The sequence below is a fragment of the Corvus cornix genome, chromosome 3 (genome assembly GCF_000738735.6).
Source record: "Corvus cornix cornix isolate S_Up_H32 chromosome 3, ASM73873v5, whole genome shotgun sequence".
Taxonomy (NCBI): domain Eukaryota; kingdom Metazoa; phylum Chordata; class Aves; order Passeriformes; family Corvidae; genus Corvus; species Corvus cornix.
In genome coordinates this window covers 33405467-33425991 of record NC_047056.1, presented here as the reverse complement: position 1 = coordinate 33425991, position 20525 = coordinate 33405467, and the positions used below count along the sequence as shown (strand labels likewise).

Here is a 20525-nt window from a genome sequence, read left to right as displayed (position 1 = left end):
TTAGAGAAGGTCCTTGAACTCCACTAACTTTATTCATATGTCACTGTACTCATTTCTGAACAGATTCTTCTTCAGTTCTTCCTATTTATTGTCTTCTTGTCCCACAGGAAGTTATTTGAATAGCAAAACCATAGACTACCCTTTTTCAGCTGAATTGTGCCTCCCAAAAGAGGTGGAGTCTTGAGTTTGAACAGTGCTAGCTTGTAAAAATATTGTTGGGTTTAGAATCCAAACTCTTTGAAACTTGAGGTATTTGAGTTTAGTTGCTTTTCAATGTATAAATACTGATTCTTAGTACACATTGGAACATTCAGAAGCAAAGGTTGAAGTTAAGAAAATGAATGAAGAATATTCCTTCCTTTTTACCATATCATTTCTGTTCATCTTATTGTGACTTTCAAGGTTATCACTGATGCTTCTTTAAGCCTTTGCAGTTGCACGATGGTCTAAAAGGTGTGAATTATAAGGTAAAAATTGGGAAGACATCAGTCTCACCTTGGCCCCTCCAGTAGATAAAGATACCTTTTGGTATCCTCAAAAAATTAACTTAATAATTGCTTACAATAATGTGTTATGTTTCAATGAATCTCCATCTTTCTGCTGGGATATTTTTACTGATTGTTAATTTCAGTGCTGGATATTTTGTTTGGGTAGCATCTAATTTGCTAATCTGTGCAATTGTGTATTATAAAACTGCTTCCTTCTGAACTTTGTTATTTCCACTCATTCTTCTGAATCCATCCACATATTTTTTTCCTTCCTTTCTTCTGAATATCTCCATACTGATGTCAATCCCTATTGCAAAGCCTTCCAATACCACTCTGAAACCACCCATAAACATGCTATCATACTAATAGCTTTTCCTGGTATCTTGGCACAGATCATTTCAGCTGATAGTGCTGGTGAAAAGCAATTTAAACCAGCCCAGTGAGTGCTGGCAGTCACTCTGCCATTTCTCCCTTCCACTTACTAAATGTAAACGTTCAACAACATTCATTTTCTAGCTTCAGAAAGCTCATAGCTTCTGTACCCTGCAATGCTGCTACATACACCTGGGGGGATAAGGACCCAGGAGAGATATTTTGGGCAGTGATTTTATCTTCTCCACTTGCATCCTCTTCTCTCTCATTCCTTGCATGTATTACCCAAAGCTGTTTTTGAAAGTTCCCTGTCATACTTGGGGGGAAAAATGCCTTTGCCTTTGCCTGCTCAGGCTTAGTCGTGGCCACATACAGGGACCAGGAGTGGTGACTCCTTGTTGCTTTGGCCTTGGGACTCTTGTCTGTGCTTGCTGAGCCTGATCTTGCTGGTATTGCTGCTTTTGGGAACATCCTTTTCAGAGTAGTCTTATATTTAGGAACTGCCTTTTTTTTTTTGTCAGGCACTAGGTCCTGGGGTCATCCCTAGTGCTCCTGTACCTGGGGAACTGGGCAGCAGGCTTTGAGGTCTGAGCCAGAGATGATGAGTATAGAGTTCAAAGTCTCAGCCCATCCAGTATCTGAGGACACTTAGTGCTCCTCAAAGGGAATTACTACTACTAATTGTTTACATTAAACAGCTCCCAAAATGTCTTAGATATAGTATCAGCATACAAGAACAGCTCACTGAGATATTTTTGTATAATTATGTTACGTGATACATATTTCCAAATCCAGAAAAAGTAGGGAACAGGTTAAAGTTGAATAGTGCTTTTCCTAACCCTTTTTCTCCCCCCAGTTTCCTGTTTGAAGGTTTTAAATAAATCTTTTATAAACAGTATCTCTCTGTTAATTCAGAATAATTAAAACCATTCTTTCACTCTAAATGTTGGATATCAATTCTGGCCTGCTGCTGTGATGATAGAAAATGTGATATAAAAATTTTAATTGACAGTCTGTGCTGAATCACTATGCCTGCTAACTGTCAGGGACAACCTGTCCTGGTGATATTCCTGCTGGTTTGCCAGGTCCCTCAGCGATCCTGAGGAAAGCATAGTAGCTCTGTCTGCCAGGCTTTTTCTATGTATATCAATGTGAAAGCTGTCAGAGTACTGAAGTCTGATTCTATTTTTAGTTTGGTTTTTTTTTTCTCCCCTCTCACAAATCAATTAGCCTTATTTTTAATATAGATTTCTTTGCTTTATGTGTCTCTGCCACAGAAGAAGAAAAAGTAGTAAATAATTTTTCTTTCATTGCATTATTTGATTTTCCATTTTTGATGCTATGCCCAGGCCCTGACACTTTCAAAAGTGACTACATGAACTGCTTCAGGTCTTGCTTGTGCTGACACTTTGGGCTCTTGATTTAACATCTCTCCATCGTTTCCCCATGCTTTCTCCCTTCTCTGGGAATTCCACCAAAAGAGTATTTAGATGTGAAGTGGATCATTCCTTACCTTCCATTCATTCACTGTTAGAATAACAGAATCATTAAGGTTGGAAGAGATCTCCAAGATTATTGAGTCCAGCCTTGATTGAACACCACCATATCAACTAAACCATAGCACAACAGAGTGCATCTCATGAGTGAAGTGCAGATTGGTGGCTATCTTGGCCACAGCGACCGTGAAGCAATTGAGTTTAAAATCCCTGTTGACAGGAGGAAAAGTGACAGCAAAACCTATACTCTGGACATGAGGAGAGCAGACTTCAGGATGTTCAGGGAAATACTGAGTAAGGTCACCTGGGAAAATGTTTTTGCACGTGCTGGGGTCCATCAGTGCTGACCATTTTTTAAACATCACCTTTTAAGGGCACAGGAATAGGCAATTCCCAAATTTCAGAAGTCAAACAGGGAAGGAAGAAGTCTGGCTTGGCTGAACAGGAAGGAATCTTCTCTTGGAAATAAGGCAAAAGAGGAAGGTGTATGGCCTGAAGCTGTGCGGGGGGAAGTTTAGGTTGGATATCAGGAAAAGGTTCTTCACCCAGAGGGTGGTTGGACCCTGGAACAGGCTCCCCAGGGAAGTGGTCACGGCACCAAGCCTGACAGAGCTCAAGAAGCGTTTGGACAATGCCCTCAGGGACATGATGTGACTCTTGGGGGTGTCCATGCAAAACTAAGAGTTGGACTCAATGATTCTTGTGGGTTCCTTCCAACTCAGCATGCTCTACGGCTCTGTGAAGTTCCACGTCAATGCTTAACAATACTTTCTGTGAAAAAATTCTTCCTGATTTCCAGCCTGGACCTCCCTGGCACATCTTGACACTCTGTCCTCTTCTCCTGTCACTTGTTGCCTGGGAGAAGAGGCCAATCCCCACCTGGCTACAGATCCCTTTCAGGTAGTTGTAAGAGAGCAATAAGGTCCCCCCTTTTCTTCAGGCTAAACAACCCCAGCTTCCTCAGCTGCTCCTCATATGACTTATTTCCTTCAGCAGCTCTGTTACCCTTCTCTGGACACTCTCCAGCACCTCAATGTCATTCTTGAATTGAGGGGCCCAGAACTGAACACAGCATTCAAGGTGTGTCCTCACCAGTGATGAGTACAGGGGGCAACCCCTGCCCTGGTCCTGCTGGCCACACTATCCCTGATACAGGCCAGGTGCCATCGGCCTCCTTGGCCCCCTGGGCACACGCTGGCTCATGCTCAGCTGCTGTCACCAGCACCCCCAGGGCCTTTTCTGCTGGGCAGCTTTCTGGCCACTCTGCCCCCAGCCTGTGGCACTGCAAGGGGTTGTTGTGACCCAAGTGCAGGACCTGGCACTTTGCTGACTGAACCTCACACCACTGTCCTTGGCCCATTGGTCCTTCTGCAGAGCCCTCCTACCCTCCAGCAGATCAACACTCCTGCCCAACTTAGTGTCATCTGCAGAGTTATTGAGGGTACACCCGATCCCCTTCTCCAGATCATTTGATAAAGATACTAAACAGGACTGGCCTTTGCTACTTGTGCAGTTTGTCTATCGATTAAACAGATGCTTCTTTCTTTTACAAGAAATATTTATAGTCTATGTGTAGTTTCAGGATTTGTATGTGCCAGCCTTCTCTGTACCAATGTGCAGAGTGGATGCCATCCCACGGTCCCTGAGCTGGCCAGGCACAGGCAGAGCCAGAAGCGGCTGTGGCTGTGCATTGCAGGCAGGCTCTGGGCAGTGCTTGTGTAAGAGGCAAACAAGTAATCATTTTCTTGAGTTGTGGGATCACACAAAATGTTAGTTCTACACTCTTCTCATTTATAAAATGGGAATAATAAGCTTCCCCACATGGTTAGTATTTGAGAAACTTTGATGAAAACAGCCATAGGAATTGTTCATCTAATACAAGAGAACAGTAAATGGAGACTGATATAAAAGTAGGTGTTGTGCTGTGTACTTTTCATTTTGAAAGCAATGATAGTACAGGCAGGGCATATAGAATGAGAAACTGTCTTGGTGGAGGCGCTCTTTTATTTCTTTAATTTTGTAAATATCTTGTCACTTGTTCAGGGCAAAACCACCTTTAAATTTCTATCCTACTTGACAAATGAAAACATCTCTGCCAGTCCCTGGATCTCTGAATTTATATGATGTCTCAGTAACTAATTCTGTTTCACAAAAAGATGTACAGAGACTGTAGTGTTTGGCTCATAGGGCAAAATTTTGGAATCTGTTCGTGCTTGTGATTTATAGAAGTATGTTAGACTGCCATGTTACCATCAGTCACAGAGATTGGAACTGTAAGAGTTCTGCTGAGTTAACGTCCTAAAAAGTCAGACCAAGGTTTCACCTGATGGATTCAATAATATCTTTATTAAAATAATTAGATTTTCCTATTACATAAGCAGAAATAAGTTCTTCAATATCACTGTCAGATAATTAATAATGTGGGATTATGATCTCTCTGTGGCAAAGTAGATAAAGAAATGAACCAGAGGCAGAAAATGAAAGTTTGATGATAATATTAGAGATAAAAAAACAAATGAATGAAAGAACTATCAGATTTAAAGATGTATCATGCAAATAGAAATGTGATAGAAGTGTATATAGAACTGGTAATGGAGAAAAAGGAAAAGTGACATGAGTAATGCAAATATGTCTCATATTTCAAGGAAGTATTTCAAAGAAATATCCTGAAATAAAAAGAAAAATTTAACAAAACAGTCTTTAAAAGACACAAGCACTGTTTTTCAGAACAGACAATTTCCTCATGGGTGTTTACTGCTGCCCGTTTATTCTGGTTCAATTAACCTATATATATACACTTATAAATCTGCATTATAGGACATATGCCCATGTAGTCCTCACACATCAAGCTTCATGTAAACACACTGTGAGATCAGTGAGATCCTGTGGGATGACAGAACAAATACTGTCAGTGCACAGAAAAATAGCAAAAGGAGGTGCCTTTGTGGCATATAACAAAGAAAATTTTGAGTTAAGGAATATATTCTGCCCTTTTGACTTCAGAGTTGTTGGACTTTTGTAGCGTGGATCTGATTCTGGTCTAAAAAGCAGAAGAGTTCAGTGTGAAGCAGGGTTGATGGGCTTTGCTGGGCTGGAGTCATGCCAGGCCTTCGTGCATCGCCTGATCATTTCTTGTGAAATGCATTGCTCTGTGTTTCAACTTAGGAGAAATATTTTGTTTGCGAAACACGTAGCTGTATATTCACTTATGCTTCCCAAGCATGTGAATGCATGGGGTGAGATGGATGGCAGTAATTTTCACAGCTTAAGTTGCCACTTTATCATGGGGAAGCAAATAGGATCCATACGAGGTACATGCTATTGCAGAATATGTTCCTTGTGTATCATTTGGCTGCAGTTAAAGCCCATCAAATCTCCTTTATGACTCCTTATATCTCAAGATTCTATTTGTGTCAGATTTCATGTGTGTGTTTCACTAGAGGCTGCATTCACAGCAACATATTCCAGACAGGAGAGCAGCTGCTGGCTGCTGCCATGCTAGGATGGAAATTCAGGAAAAAAACATCTGCGTAATCAGGGAAAAATAGAATTCCTTGTGCTAAAGGAGATGTCAGATTCAAGAAAGGGTTTTTCTTTAATAATTCTTACTTAGTATACTGGCATTTGCTCTCCATTAATCTCATTAGGTGACACAAAATGCTTTGTCTTAGGATGATACATACTAGGAAAAAACCACATTTAGATACAAAAGTCAAAGCAAAATGCATACAACTGACTAAAGAACACAATTCTTTATCAGTTGAGGGAGCTATTGCATCCTGGTACTCTTTATACCCTGTTTCTCATAATGAAACAGATAGGGTTGCTAATGCAGTGTTTTAAATACACCGAAAATTATTAAAGGTTGCCTAAAACACTGACTTGAAATTTCAGTACTGAAAGCATTTGGTAGTGGCTGCCATTTTCATGCATTAGAAAGCAGGGATATTAATTTTTGGGAAAATACATTATCATAGCTGTCTTTTGGAAGTCTGGTGTCCATTTCTTACTCTGTATTATTCAGCTGAGGGTTCTTCTGAAAAGATCTATCTTTTTAAGAAATGATAATTGTGATAGTGAGCTTTCTTGGGCCTTTACAGTTCTGCTTTGGTTCTCATACTCTGTTCATCTGTGCCATGGTTTGAATGATGAAGCTATTGGGTGTTACCTGTTTGGTGTGTCCTGCATCGCCCCTGGGCCTGAGGGATATGAGTTTGCTGCAGCTGCCCTCTCAGAACCTCTGCCAGGGCTCTGTAATTAATTAGGTGGAATTATTGTATATTAAAATGTGCTGATACGTTTGAAAAGATGTTACTGTAGCAATGGGACTTCTAGAAATGAAAACTCTCTACTGTGTTTCAAGTCTGACATGGCCAAAAGCTAGCCTAGTAGGAAACACAGCCAGCAATGACAGGATTTTTTTTAAGATTTAGTAACCTGAATTTCTGCTACAAAAAGATTTTACAGCTCTTATATATATTGATGAGGATAATCTAAAGAGAGTTTATCTCTGTAATCTAATTTGGAAGATTAAATACTGAGCTGTTTTTATGTATTTTATCCTTACATGCACAGTATGTACAGTCATCCCAATGTACAATTAATATTTTTTTTATCAATATGGAAATTGTGCTTTTGTGCTTTTGAATGCCATGCTAACCCCTGGCTTAGGCAACAAAATGGCATGGTCCCTTCAGATGAGACACTGTCCACTGCTTTTCTACTGTAGTGCCTGAGAGCAACAGCCCTAGAACTGCAATCATGACATTAGTGCTATCCCAAAAATGCACATCAGGAGACATTGCTTGCATGGCATGGCACCGTGCTCTGCTTGCTATATGTAGCAATACATGGCAATATCTATCATTTGTCGGAGGTACTCTTGCAACTTACATTATTTTCTCCCTAGCAGAGGTTTTCTCTTCTGCTACCACCGGAGGACATTTCAAGTGGTTAATAGAAAATCCAGTCCCTTATCTGTGAGCTTGTTATATGTGCCTGTCATTTGCTCATATTATCACAACAGCTTGTAGAATATTGTCATCCGTTTCCAAAGTATCAAAAAAGGCAGCAATCTACCTCAATTCCTCTCCCTCTGCCTCCACAGACACATGCTCCACACAGCCTTGCATCTGCACAGTGTGGGAGTTGTGTGGTTTTGGACTGCCCATGCAGTGCTGACAGGTCAGGAATGTGAGATAGAGAACTGGCACTGATTTCTGAGAAATCATGAAACAGTAATTTTTAGCTGAAAAGAGAGTATAGGCGAGGTGTTGTGATAGTCTCCATTTGAAAGATGATTGCTCAGGAAGTGTACAGGGAGGAAAGTGAAAGGGAGTGGCAGAAGGGTAGAGGGACCTTTGGATATACTTAGGATCTCAGATTTAGACAGCTTTGTGAAAAAAAATTATGAACTGCTCAAGGAAGCAGTAATATGGTAGAGAGAAGAAATGTAATAAAACATTTCTGCATGAGAAGAAAGCATCTTTGCTGCCCACTTGTTCTTACTTTTGTTTTGAACACTGAAGGAAATTATGCATCAACCAACAACAGGGCTTTTCAGATGCCTCTGGCAGTTTGCACGCTACATCACACCCTAATCAGTGATAATTCATTCAGAAAATCTTGTAGACGTGGGACTCGTGTAATGAGATCACATAGTCTTTTGGGGAGCATAGTCCTCATCTAGGAAAAGATAACAGTGAGCTAATTTTGCATCATTCTGATTTGACATTTCAGTGGAAGTCATGCTGTAGTTCTGAATTGTAGGTGAATCAGAGTGTGGGAAATCTTTCTGCACAAGAGAAACTACAGCTTTTAGCATTGAAATTTTAATTCTCATGGAAAACAAGCAAAGCTGTAACTGGGAACTTGCGCAAACATCCAAATGAAGAAAATAACAGATTTAGAGTTCAGCCAGACTCCTCTCTAATTAGTGTTCTTACAGTGTGGCAATGACCATGGTAGATGCTCTTGGAGATTGTCACCTTCTGAGACTAGAGATGAGCCATTAAATTCGATGAAGCAGTCAATGTTTCCTTTTGTGTGTGCATATTCTTGGCAGCTGAAAAAGTGTTGCTCTCTTAAATGAGTATGCTCCTATCAGGTAATGTCTGATCATAAGATGAGCAGTTGCAGTATGTTATATTTCACTGTCAATCTCTTAATTGCTTTTTTCTTTTCTTTTTTTTTTTTTAAGCAAAGGCTATGATAGAAGTTCAGTCTGAACTCAGTTCCTTTTTCTAACACACCCTGTTCAATGTACTGAAAATCTGTGGGTAATTAAGGAATTAATTTAGAGTAGAAGTACTACTGTGCATCCATTAATTTTATGGCAGGCATATCTAATACAGTCTTGTAATTTTTAGGAATTAAACTAGCGGATAGCCTTCTGCTTTTTTAGGCTCTCTATTAAGCTAATATTTGAAATACCTTAGAAGCAAAGGTTTCTGTAAGGAATTTTTGCAATGTAGAACTGCTTTAAAATATGTATGTCACACATAGGAACTCATGGCATTCTAAGCTGCTTGTTTCTTTGAGGACCAGCCAAAATTTCAACACAAAGTTTTGATATCTGTGCTTGCCAGAGTTGATTTATGACTTATCCAGAACAAAATTTGGCACACATGATTGCTGAACTCCAGCCAAGCTTAAAGCACGTAACTCCTGCAACATGTGCAGCAAGTGGAGCCAGGTGTGTGTCCAACAGGGAAGGGGAGGTGGTGGCTATTGGATGTGGGCATCCCTGTGCCATGTCTCTTCTACTGTGTTAGCTCATGGCAAGCAGAATGGCTCTTCTGGTGTGACCTCAAGTCCAGCAAGTGGACTCAGCCAGCACTTAGTTAAAAAGTTATTATGAAAAGTGGGAGAAAGATTTCATCCATGGGTTAAGAGAGCTGGTTCAGCTTTGCTGATAGAAGGAAAAAGTTTGGTTTGCTCTTCAACCAGCAGATCTGACTGTGTACAGGCAGCAAGCAGATTTGCTGCATGATTTTATTATTTTATTCTATTTTATATAAAAATTTTCACAATTGATTCTTGTTCTAGCACTATATTTACGTAGAATTTAGGGCATTGTTTTTAGTGAATATAACCCAGGAAATGTCATAGGTTCACTAATATCATGGTGAATATTTTATTACAGCAGCTGAAATCTTGTATTTTGATGAGGGAGGGGGTACTGTTGTTTCAGTTCTGTGAAATCTCTCTGAGGATCATTAGCTTAGTTGCTTATTTAGTGTTTGAGACAGGCAGAGTTTAATGAATGTCAGGAAGAAAACATGATCTGATACCATTTTAAGCACTTTGCCAAAACAGTAAACAAACTTATCCAATATGCCTGATGATTTCTGTGATTTTGCAATAAAGCTAGCCTTGTTTTTGGACTGGTTCAGGGCCAAGGGGTAACTTGTCATCAAGTGGAGATCTTTTCATTTATCAGTTTATTTTTTTGCCCTTCCACAGAGACTGGCCAAATAAAATGTTTTCTTTGTGCCCTGTTTGCCACTCTGGTGTTTTCATCAATTTCACTTTGTCTCTGGGGCTACAATTGTCAGTCAGCTGCAATAAAGAGTCACTTTTGCCACTTCGGTGTTTATTGAGAGCTCTCAGATATTTAGTGCCCAGTTTCCTGGACCTGTGCCTTGGGTGAGCCATGTGGGATGTGCTCAAGAGCTGTGGTAAAAATGTGTGTGGCTGATTTGGGCATAGTAGTAATAAAATACAGAGCTAAGAGTTGTCTCCTGCCCACTGATAGCCAAGTTCAGCAAACTCTATTTATGTTTCTTGCTTGATGTAAATTTTTGACATTTATGATTCAGAGGACAGCTTGAAAATGTCCAAGTGAACTGATAAGAATCAGTAGCCAAAACACCAGGAATCTTGGCTTTGTTACTGATAGAAAAATAGCTTTCTTCACTTCCTTTTCACAGAAAATGGCAAAAATTGGATTTTTTTTTTTTTTTAAGTGCTTAAGCATGATGTTACTACATCTGCTGCTTCTCCAGAACCTTTTGTGAAGCAGGAAAATTAGATCCTGTTCTGGCATGACAAGTGCAGACACAGACATTCAACAGCAGAGAAGTCCTGCAGTGGGGCAGTCCTGCCAAATGCTGTCTGCCCAGGTGAAGCTGTACTGCCCCAGTCCCCCTTTGGGCTTCGAAGCAGGCAGTGTGTTGCAGGCTGGGCAGTTAGGCAGCTAATAAACAATAAGAAGTTTAAATAGAAATGGGGTGCAGAGGATTTTGAGACTGTGTTCTTCACCTTAACTATTTTGCCATGTTAGGAATTAAGGAATGTGTTACCACTCTTCAGTGAGCCTCAGGTAATAACCCTGTGACCTTAGATACCCTCAAGGTAGTTTTTTCCTTCCTTTTAAATCACGCCAATTTTGTAAATGTCAAGCAGTCTGGACTAAGAAATGACTAATTTTGTGTCATTTAAAATCTTTTGGTAACTATGATTATATCTTTCCTGAGTGTGGTCAGTTAGAAAACTTGAAAAATGGTGCTCTCTTCAATCTGGGCAAGGTAGTACCACGGCAGTGTTTAGCAATCCTTTAAGACTTCTGAAGCCAGAATATTGTTAGAATCCCATAAAGTTTAAAGATGCATGGTGTAGTGAAAATTATGCAATAGCACAAAATTAAACAGCATACTTCATTTGCAGATTGGAAATTAGAGATGCACCTGGCCTTTTTCCCTTGCTGCAATGCAGTTCTGGTTTGGGCACCCTGCGGGCACTGCCTGCGATTGATTGCCTTTGCAGGATGCACGTGCAAATCTCATCTGAAACTGCAGAGTCACCCGTGAAGTACCATGAGGCATTAAGTTCTGAAAAAGCAAGACCAGGAAACAACTAGAGCAGCTAAATCATTGCCTGTGGTAGTGAGAATATGATGTGCAATTTAAACATCAATAGTAGTTGATGTAAAATAAAGAAAATACCTACAACCTGTTTCAGACTCCTGTCTGTAGCTTGGATGAGGGAACAGATGAAATGTTTGCAAACAGATGAAATGTTTGTGGGGCACACTGGACAGTCTGGCTTTAGTTTTACAAATGGCTTAAAAGTTCAGTTATCAAAATTAGTTCTCATAGCACTGTTTGGACCTTTTGGTGTGTGAAAGGGAAGATGTGAAAGCAGGGAAAGGCCAGGTGGGTGTTTCAGACTGCTGGGCAAAGGGAGATTTATGGAATAGATCTACCTGGTTAGAAGACATTCTTCCTGCCCCGTAGACTGCAAAATGGCCATCAGTGTAGGGAGGATTTAAAGAATTACACTGAAATTGTGCTACCTGAAAAGAAGGTCAGGGGAGTTGAAATTTACTATTACTACCTGTAGCAAAAAAGCTAATATCTGCAGATGAAAGCTGATGGGGTTGGAGTGAAATACCTACAAAGAGCAAGCTGAAGTGGACTCCCACAGTAATTCTACCACTCTGAGTTATAGCTGATTCTTTCAGAATCCCGAAATATTCTCTGCAGCATCCCCAAAGTGGGAACAGAGAAGTTCCCATACAAGTTATGTCCTAATCTCACCCTGATCTTATGGCAGAAGAGAAAGGATCAGTAAAAAAGACAAGTGGAGCTCAACCAAAACCAGCTAACAAACATTGCTGACTAACATTTTAACATTAGAGCAGTTGTGAGGCACCAAAATCATGATCTATCTTTGAGATTCTTGCTGTTCAAATAATTTTCTCAAATGAGTGATAAGGTCTTTGTCATGCTTCTCATCTGCACTCTCATTCTTAGACTACACTCTAGTTTTAGGTTGACTAAATAACTGATGAACCATGCCCATGTTCAGAGTTTGACACTGCTGATGTGCTTTGCAGCATAGAAGAGGTTTTTCAGCAGCTTCAGGGCATGGGACACCTGCTGCCATCCCTTAAAGCAATAAACTGAAGGTTTGTAAGAGATGCTTTATAAGGCATTTTCATAATGTGTTGTTCTATGTTTCCTTTTACTCTTCCTATTAAATCAAGATTTTTAAGCTGTTTTCTTTTAAGACAAGTGACAAGTGAATCAGTAAGTAAAGGTACAGAGACAGACAGTTTGACAGCCCATGAAAACAACAATTCAGGGTATGAATGGCAAAGCTGATTTGTAATTCTGACTAACATGTTGCAAAATAGTGAATATTTCTAGGAACAGTTGGATAGTTTTGGAAGTTTCTTTTTAAAGAATAATCTTCCCCTGTGTTGCAAGTGAGCATCAGCAGCTATGGCTCAAAATATGGCCAAGTATGAGGACAGGAATTAGAATTTTTTTTCACTTCGAGTTCTCATTATCCTTCAGCACTGTGATTCTCATGGCTTTCTGTCTTCCTTTTCCTGTGATTTCTAGATGGCTCCTGTTCCTTCAGTGGTTTCCTGCTCTTGTAATTCCTGCCCCTGCTTTGAAAGTAACATTTTGGTGAAGGCTTGCTCAAATTGTTTGTGGCTTTGCCACAATAAGTGGTTATTACATCCATGATACTCTTGTACGGGGATTCTTTCCCCATTCTTTCTGAATGTTTGTGCACCCATTGACACAGCTGGTCCTGGACACCCACTATAAATTTCTCTGCAGTCCCTGCAAGGAGTCTTGGTGGTTTGGCTTGGTGGTGGCAAAGCAGGTGCTGCCTGGTGTGCCTGAGTCCCTCCCTGGGTGGCACGTTGGTGCTGGGGCTCCCTTTGAGCTCACTGCTGGGTGTGCTCTCCACGGTGCAGAACTGACATCGTCATCACCCCAACTGTTGTTGTCAAATAGGCTGATTAATCAATATGTCTGTATTAATTTCTGTATCTCCTTACTGTGTGCTAGCACAGTAAAAGCTCTTTAGGAGTTCAAGAGAGTATAAGATTTGTTGTAGCTGTTCCCACAAAAGTGCATTACTTCAAAACTACTTTTGCTTGTTTAGGCTCCTGTGAAGTTTTGAGTGTCCTAAAGAAGTTATTATTAAAATGCCATCTGTTTAGAATCAGGTAAGAGCTCAAGGACATGCAATAAATTCTCTTAATGTGATCAGGAGGATTGGATTAGACAGCTTTCCCAGCTGCATGCTGGTAACACTTCTACTGAAAGGACAGATGATCCCAAACTAGATGATATTCTGAAATCCAGAAGTACAAAAAAATCTTGCAGAGTTTCATTCTGAATACCTTAAAATTTTTGTCTTGCACTTTGCAGTCCAGTTACTTTTTTTTTTTTTTTTTTTTGGTCTTTCTGTGAAAATCTGTTTCTTCTTCAAAGCTTTTTGCAGTTTGCCATAATGGCTGTGGCTTGATGCCAGCTGGGTACACAACCTGACTTACTGTGAGACAAGACTGGGGACTCTTCCAAATAGCTGGCAACTACAAATATCTGCAAAACAGAGACAGGCAACTTTGCTGCCAGCTGCCCCCGTCTGACAAAAATGCCATCTTGGGTTATATGCACAGAAGAGAATTAATAATAATAAAAAAAAGTGGTGTTTTTTTGTTTGTTTGTTTTAGTGGGGTTTCTGTTAGATCAGCTGAACTAAAGAATCAAAGTTTTCACAGCTTATATAGGACTTAAGAGAAATATAAGTTATGGCTTTAGCTTTAGTTTTCAACAAATTCGAGATATTTGTAGTGGTCTTTACAAAACCAAGGTTATTGTTCTTATTTAGGTTTTGCAAAAAAAAAAAGATTTATGTGTAGATGCTCCATAATATAGAAGATGTTCACATAAAGAAAACTTACTCATTGGAAGGGAGGGAGGAATTTAAGATAAATATACAAATATTTATATATGCACAAATATAAATCAACACTAATATAAGGCAAATTTTGCTTATCACTGTTTGATGGAGTGTATTAAGACAAAGAAGTGTTTTCTAAGCACTGGAATGAATGAAATTCAGTTACATTTAAAGCTGATTGTTTTAAAAACTGAAACCCAAATCTGTTTATCATTTAATTATGTTTAAAAAAAAATTTGAAACCCTTCAAACATTCTTTCCAAAGTGGGAAATGTTGTCTCATCATCTAATTGTCTGCTTCCTACTCCACTGAAATCTAATCAGAGGGGAATCTCCCTCCCTCAGGGAGGAATGAATTTAACCTATTGTCTAAGCTGTTTGTATTAACAGAAAATATTTCACTGCTACTTTTTCTACTTCTTTTTGTTGTTGTTGTTGTTGTTGTTTTGTTTTGTTTTGTCTACAAGGATTATTATACAAAGGAACTAGGAAAGTTCCTACATCTACAATAGGAACCAGGGAGATACATAAAGGCAAATAGCCATATAGAGTAATATGAAAATTATCAGGAGATTCAGGGTAATAAACAAACTCTATGGACAGGAATATTTAGTGCTGGTTATTGTACAAGACTGATGCAGTTCTGAAACATTAGCCCCACTTTATATGTGGATAAAAAGATTTAAAAGAAATATTGACTGAAATGGAGATGAGAAAATCTCCAGTTGCTGTTGGACTGCATTGAATGAAGAGATGACATTTTCTGAGGCTTATGTGTTCGTCAGCAGCAGTACCAAAACTAGAATGTTTTAGGGTGTCTTGAACACTGAACTCCAAGGACCCCAGAGGTTTTTTGCATCTTTACTCTGGGCTTGGATTTTGGATTCAGGTCTGTTTCTTGAACTGGCCAACCCAAAGTTTTCTGAAGGCTGAAATGCAGAACCAAAGAAGCATTAGGAGTGCTTAATTTCAGCTGTTCCCTGATGGTTGCTGTAGGTTTCTCTCAAAGGACTGTAGGAGGTGATCTTCCCTGTAGATAAAAGTACAGGAATTGACATAAGGCTATCCCATTCATTTCAGTCAAGTGAAGTAACTTTCTGTTTAAGAATCTTCTCTTTCACCCTGAAGTACTACATTTCTGCTTACCCAGAAACTCACTATTATTGCTTGAATGAGCAGAAGTATAATCCTCTGAGAAGTATAATCCTGGTGTCCGAGGGACCAGGAAGGCAATGAAAACTCCAATCAGTCAGTGTATTATGAAAGCTCCCAGGTAGAGCTGCCTGGGGACTTTGCAACAGTGTGAGCAGCACTTATTTTTATTGCACCATAGATCAAGGGATTGCAGTGCGCTGCTCATGCTGCAGGATTGGGATGAGAATGAAAACTGGTGCTGGAGAGGAGAGCCCTATTGAGCTGAGTGAGGGATATGAGTGTCCAAGGGGAGGGTAGTCTTTGCCAGATTGGCTCACCTGTGCTGTCCCCTCTGTGGGGAAGTGTAGCAGACCTCAGTCAGCAGCAGCAGTGAAATATCACAAGCCAGAAGAGAGAGGGAAGTGTACAGTCAAAATAAAAATATTAACAAGTACTGTTTCTTACCTCTGACTTCCTTTCTCCTGGGAGGAAAAAGTAAAATAACTCCCCAAAATCCTTTGCTGTTCTGCTATGGGATTTCTGTTCGGCTGCAGAGATCCGAGGAGCCATGGTGGTGCAGCTGGGTGAGGAGTGGGAGTTACAGGTAGTCCTATTTGCGCTCACTCTCCAAAGGATTTAACTTTCCAGGTTGGTCTGAGGTCTGTGACTTAAAAGTAATCCTTCAGGACAGTAACACTGAAAGGAATGGTGCAGTAGTCAGAGGGGTGCTGAGCTGTGGTGAGCCACCCCCATGCAGTGGCACTAAGACACACAGAGACCCAGGAAGCTGCTGTCCTCCCTGGCACTGGGATGTACAGCCCACTGTGTGGTGCAACCCCCTTCAGGGACCCCAGCATCCAAGCCATATCCTGGTGGCTTTTCCATGCCCTCAGTGTGTGTCCTTGTTTGATGTCTGTCGAGGATCCTTCAAATGGTGCTGTAGGAGCAAGTGCCAACCACTTCTCCCAGACTTCTGCATTGTTGTCAAAGCAGGTGATGTGTGGTAGAGTGGCGTGTCTTCTCAAGTAAAATGCAGCCTGTTGTTAATGAAAGGACACATCTGGCTCTTCTCAGCCAAACCCTTCTTGTCAGTCCTATGAAGAATATCAGAAGCAGGCTCCAGAAATGTGGAATCTACTGTATGATGTATTTTTATTTGGTTACTTACTTCTGAATTCACTCTGAAACTAGAGAAGGCCATTTTCTGACATTTTCAGTAAAGCTGAAGGTCCCTGTTAATTGTTTCTCTGGAAGGGTGCATAAAAACTCTGTTCCCCTTGCTGCTAGAAGCCATGAATGATTCCTTCTCAGGAGCAGAGCATCTCTTCTCTCAGCACAGTTGGCTCAGCTCGATAGTGAATCCATAAGCTACGTGGTTTAATTTGTTTCTTTTTTTCAGAAAACCCCACTTTATTTTACACCAGGCATGAAGAAGATGTGGAGGGATAATCTCTCTCTGCTCCCTTTTCACCTCTGAAAAGTAGCATCATTCAGTACGAGATTGTCCACTTGGGAATCCTTCTTACAGAGTTGCTTATGGATTGTGGCTTTTCTAATTCATCCAAGGACTATACACACTTTGTCAGTTTTCACTGAGCTCTACACACTTTGTCAGTTTTCACTGAGCTCTTTTTGATCTTGGTATAAATATACAAGTCCTATTCATAAGGAAAAAACCAAGCACCTTTAGTTGTGCCTATCCACAGCAAAACCTAATATGATTATGTGGCATAATTTAACCTTTTAAAGGCATAACCTGACCTTTCATCAGGGGGACCTGCTTTAATTAAGCTAAACCAGAGACGACTGTGTCTTCTGTGCTGTTTATAAGATGCAAGATTTTGGAAATGCTTTATACTGCTTGCAAGACAGGAGACATCCAAGAGCCTGTACTAACAGATCTTGCTGAAAGAGACATTTGTAGGAGCAAGTGAGGTTTGGATACCTTCAGCCCCACCACAGCCTTAAATATGCCAGCAGTGGTGGCATGGAAGCACTTTTCCACGTTGCTCTTGTGAGGGAGAAGATGATGCTTTTTAACCATTCTACACTTAACATGCTTTAATGTAGCCATGAGGTTTTTTTTCTAAGCCTCCTCTAGTTCTCAAAGCACAGGGAGTTGTCCAGCTACGTCATAGCAACTTATTTGCAGCTTAATCAGAAATCTATATGCAAAAATCTTATTCTTGGTAGTTATTCAGAAGATCTTGACAGGTCCTGTGGGAGCAAAAGAGGCTTCTGTAAGCCTTCATAGATTTCTTCTTTTAACATTACTGTTGGAGACAGTTCTGCAGATAAAATCTTTTATGTACATTTTTCACTAATCTGTATATGAGAGATAAATCAAGGTAGAATCAAGATTATATGGAATGTTTCAGTAACACTAGTTACACATATTTCATTGCTAAACTTTGTGTGTAGAAAGTGATTAGAAGTTTTAGAGTTAAGGTAAAAGAATAAAACAGACATTGTTTTGCACTAATGATTTGCATCAAATGAGTGATCTGGTAGGTAAGGCTGAAGTAGTGCTTGAATTTAAATCTTAAATTCTGGCATAGATAAATTTTCTTTATATTTCATAGGGTCAAAGTTTTGCTTACATGGTCTCAACCTTTGATTTTATTTAAAGTAGTGATTGAAAAATAACTGTTCATCCATCGTTTGTTCTAAATTTGGAATAAGCTATTTAGGAATTATCTGTAGTCTTTTGAAAATTCTGGCCACTTTAAAACACAATTTCCAGTAAAATTTTCTGAGCATGTGAAAAATGGCACAGAATTTGTACCTTTGATCCATCCGAATGCTTTGCTGTTGTTGGATAGACAACATACTAATTGCAAAATGGATGTCAGAGCCTGCTATCTGCTTCTGATACATGTATGCCTCTTCTCAACTTTTCTCAGTCAAAAATTAATAGTTTGATGCCCTGCCTGTAAATGTCAAGGTGTCATTTTCATAGGTTTCAAAATTTTAATCTGTCTAAACTTAAACTTGCACAGGACCTAACAGGTTTTCAGCCTGAAACTCCAAATCCAATTTCTTGGCCCATTTTTGTTTTACAAGGAAGTTGACCATGATATGTATGTCAGTATCAGATCCTCTTAGTTTAGCCTGTAGGTCCTTTGCTAAATGTTTTTACAGAATTATGTATTGCATTATGGCACAGTCCTGACCCAATGCAACAGGAAAATTCCTAGAAAATTCAGTGGAACCTGATTTTTGTACAGTGTTCTTTGAGAGCTATGTAAGAAAGAACCTGAAAACATTGTGGCTGATGCAAGATTAGAGAAATAGCCTTGCATTTGTTTTCCTGATTAAGTTTTCACCAATTGAGTTGACATTTTTCAGTCTCCTAAATTGCCAAGAGTATATTGGTAACTCCTTTTGATAAGACATGAGCAGAGGAGAAGTCTGTGTTTGCTTCACTAAATATTTTTTCATTTCTGGTTTTGAACTTGAATAAGGCAAACTCGGTATTTTTCTCTTTGTTGTCTTCAGTGCAGCAAATGTGAAAGAGCTGAGATTAGGAAACTTATTATGTGATAAGAACTCCAGCAATTATCATTGGGTTTTCACTTCTTAACGTTCCCTTCTATTTCCTATGAACATTAACATGCTCAACAATTTGTGCCCCATTGAAAGTCTAGTATTTGATAGTTTAGACAGAGACTTTCTTTTTCTGCAGTGTGCAGTTTCTCTTCCTATACTAGCATCTTTAAATACTCAGTTGGAAATTCCTATTATAGTTGATTATTTGGACCAGGCAAATTGCCGAATAAAAGGTTTGTAAATTATCTGCTTTATATTTGTGCAGTCCTCAAAGGACTGAAATTTGCTTTGGGGAAAAGCAAAGGACCAAGTAATAACATTTTCTTTTTTTTAAAGCAGTGCCAGAAACTTAATTTCAGAGAGCTTTTTATTATTAAATTTCCCAGTCTTCCTTTCAAGCATTTTATTAGGAACACGGCTCATTTATTTGGGAGGAGGAGCAGGAAAGCATTGAAGAACGGGGAGATAAAGGTGAAAAGCAAGCTCATTAATTCATATTGTGATCTAAGGGTAGTGTTCATGTTGGCAACAATTTCAGTTTTCTAATGTGCAGTCATTGTGAAAGACTGATTCTAACACGGAAACCTCAAAGAAGTGAGAAAACTGTTTCTCTTGAACTTTTTTTGGAGCTCATTTATATTGAAATTTTTAAGGCTTTTGGAATTTTTAAGTGGTTCTCCTAGAGCAGGTGAAAAAGACCTTTGCTCTTTAACAGAAGGAGCCAGAGAAATCAAGCTTTTGCTAGATGCAAAACTAGATGCAGCTTTGAGCACTGGGCTTGAGTCTGACGCTGTTGGAAAAGCAAAGTCTAGGTTATAGATGTAGTGTCAGGAGGAACTGATCATGCTTCTGGGTTGTGGTCTGTAAAAGTCTTTTTGTTTATTTAAATTCATGGCTTAGCAGTTGGCACCTAACTTTTAAGAAGGGACCATTTGTCTCCAGCCTACAAAATAAAGCTGTTGCTGGAAAGGTGCAACAGAAGAGGTCAGTGCTGCTATTAGTTGCATAATAAATTCTCTTTTTTTGCCCCAGTGAAGGCAGAAATACTGTGAGCCACTTAAAGCAAACTTAAAGCATGGGAACAATCCAAATCCTAATTTTGTCAGTGACAACTGAGAAAGCTGACTGGAAACTGGAATTTTCATTCCCCAGGAGAGCTAAGCATTTTTGAATTTTCTGTCATTCTGCTTGGAAAAATTAGCATTCTGTAATATTCTGGTTTAGGGGCATAGAAATATTTCAAGTTCAGTATTGTTCAAATTGACAAGAATGTTCTTGTTTTTTCTGTTTAAATGTTTACCAAACCTAATCTGATTAAATTAATATTTTCAACAGCAAACAGCTCTCTCAAGAAATGTCTTTGCTGTTTATAATCAGGGGATTGCGGACACATCCCTCTGAGGGAAGGCTTTCATTTTCTGCCCATTCAATTTAACAACTTCTCTGCTCTTTCTGCAAACCATCCAAGCTGAAGCTCTGAGCTGTTGGCTGTCCTTCTCCAGCAGCTGTTTCTGTAGTGCATGTAGTGAAGGAAAACACAGAATACATTTCCACTTTTCCTAGCACCATTGATGAGATGTTTCTGGCTTCCAGAAATCACTCTCAGGCACAGGGAGAGCTCTGAGGAGCTGCGTGTGTCTCTGGTGATTTTAGAATTTGAGATCAGGAAAACTCTTCTATTCCACTTTTTCTTTACTTCCTTTAACTCATTCCTCAAAATATTTGCTGCTGCCTTATTTATACAAATTTTTTGGGCCTCCTTGTTGCAGATTTTGTC

At 39.6% G+C, this 20525-nt stretch overlaps 1 protein-coding gene across 8 annotated transcripts in view; it reads left to right on the top strand.

Annotated features, from left to right (window-relative positions):
* The window catches only part of SMYD3 (SET and MYND domain containing 3), a 397286-nt gene that overhangs the window by 173509 nt on the left and 203252 nt on the right, over positions 1-20525 (top strand). The window lies entirely within an intron of this gene.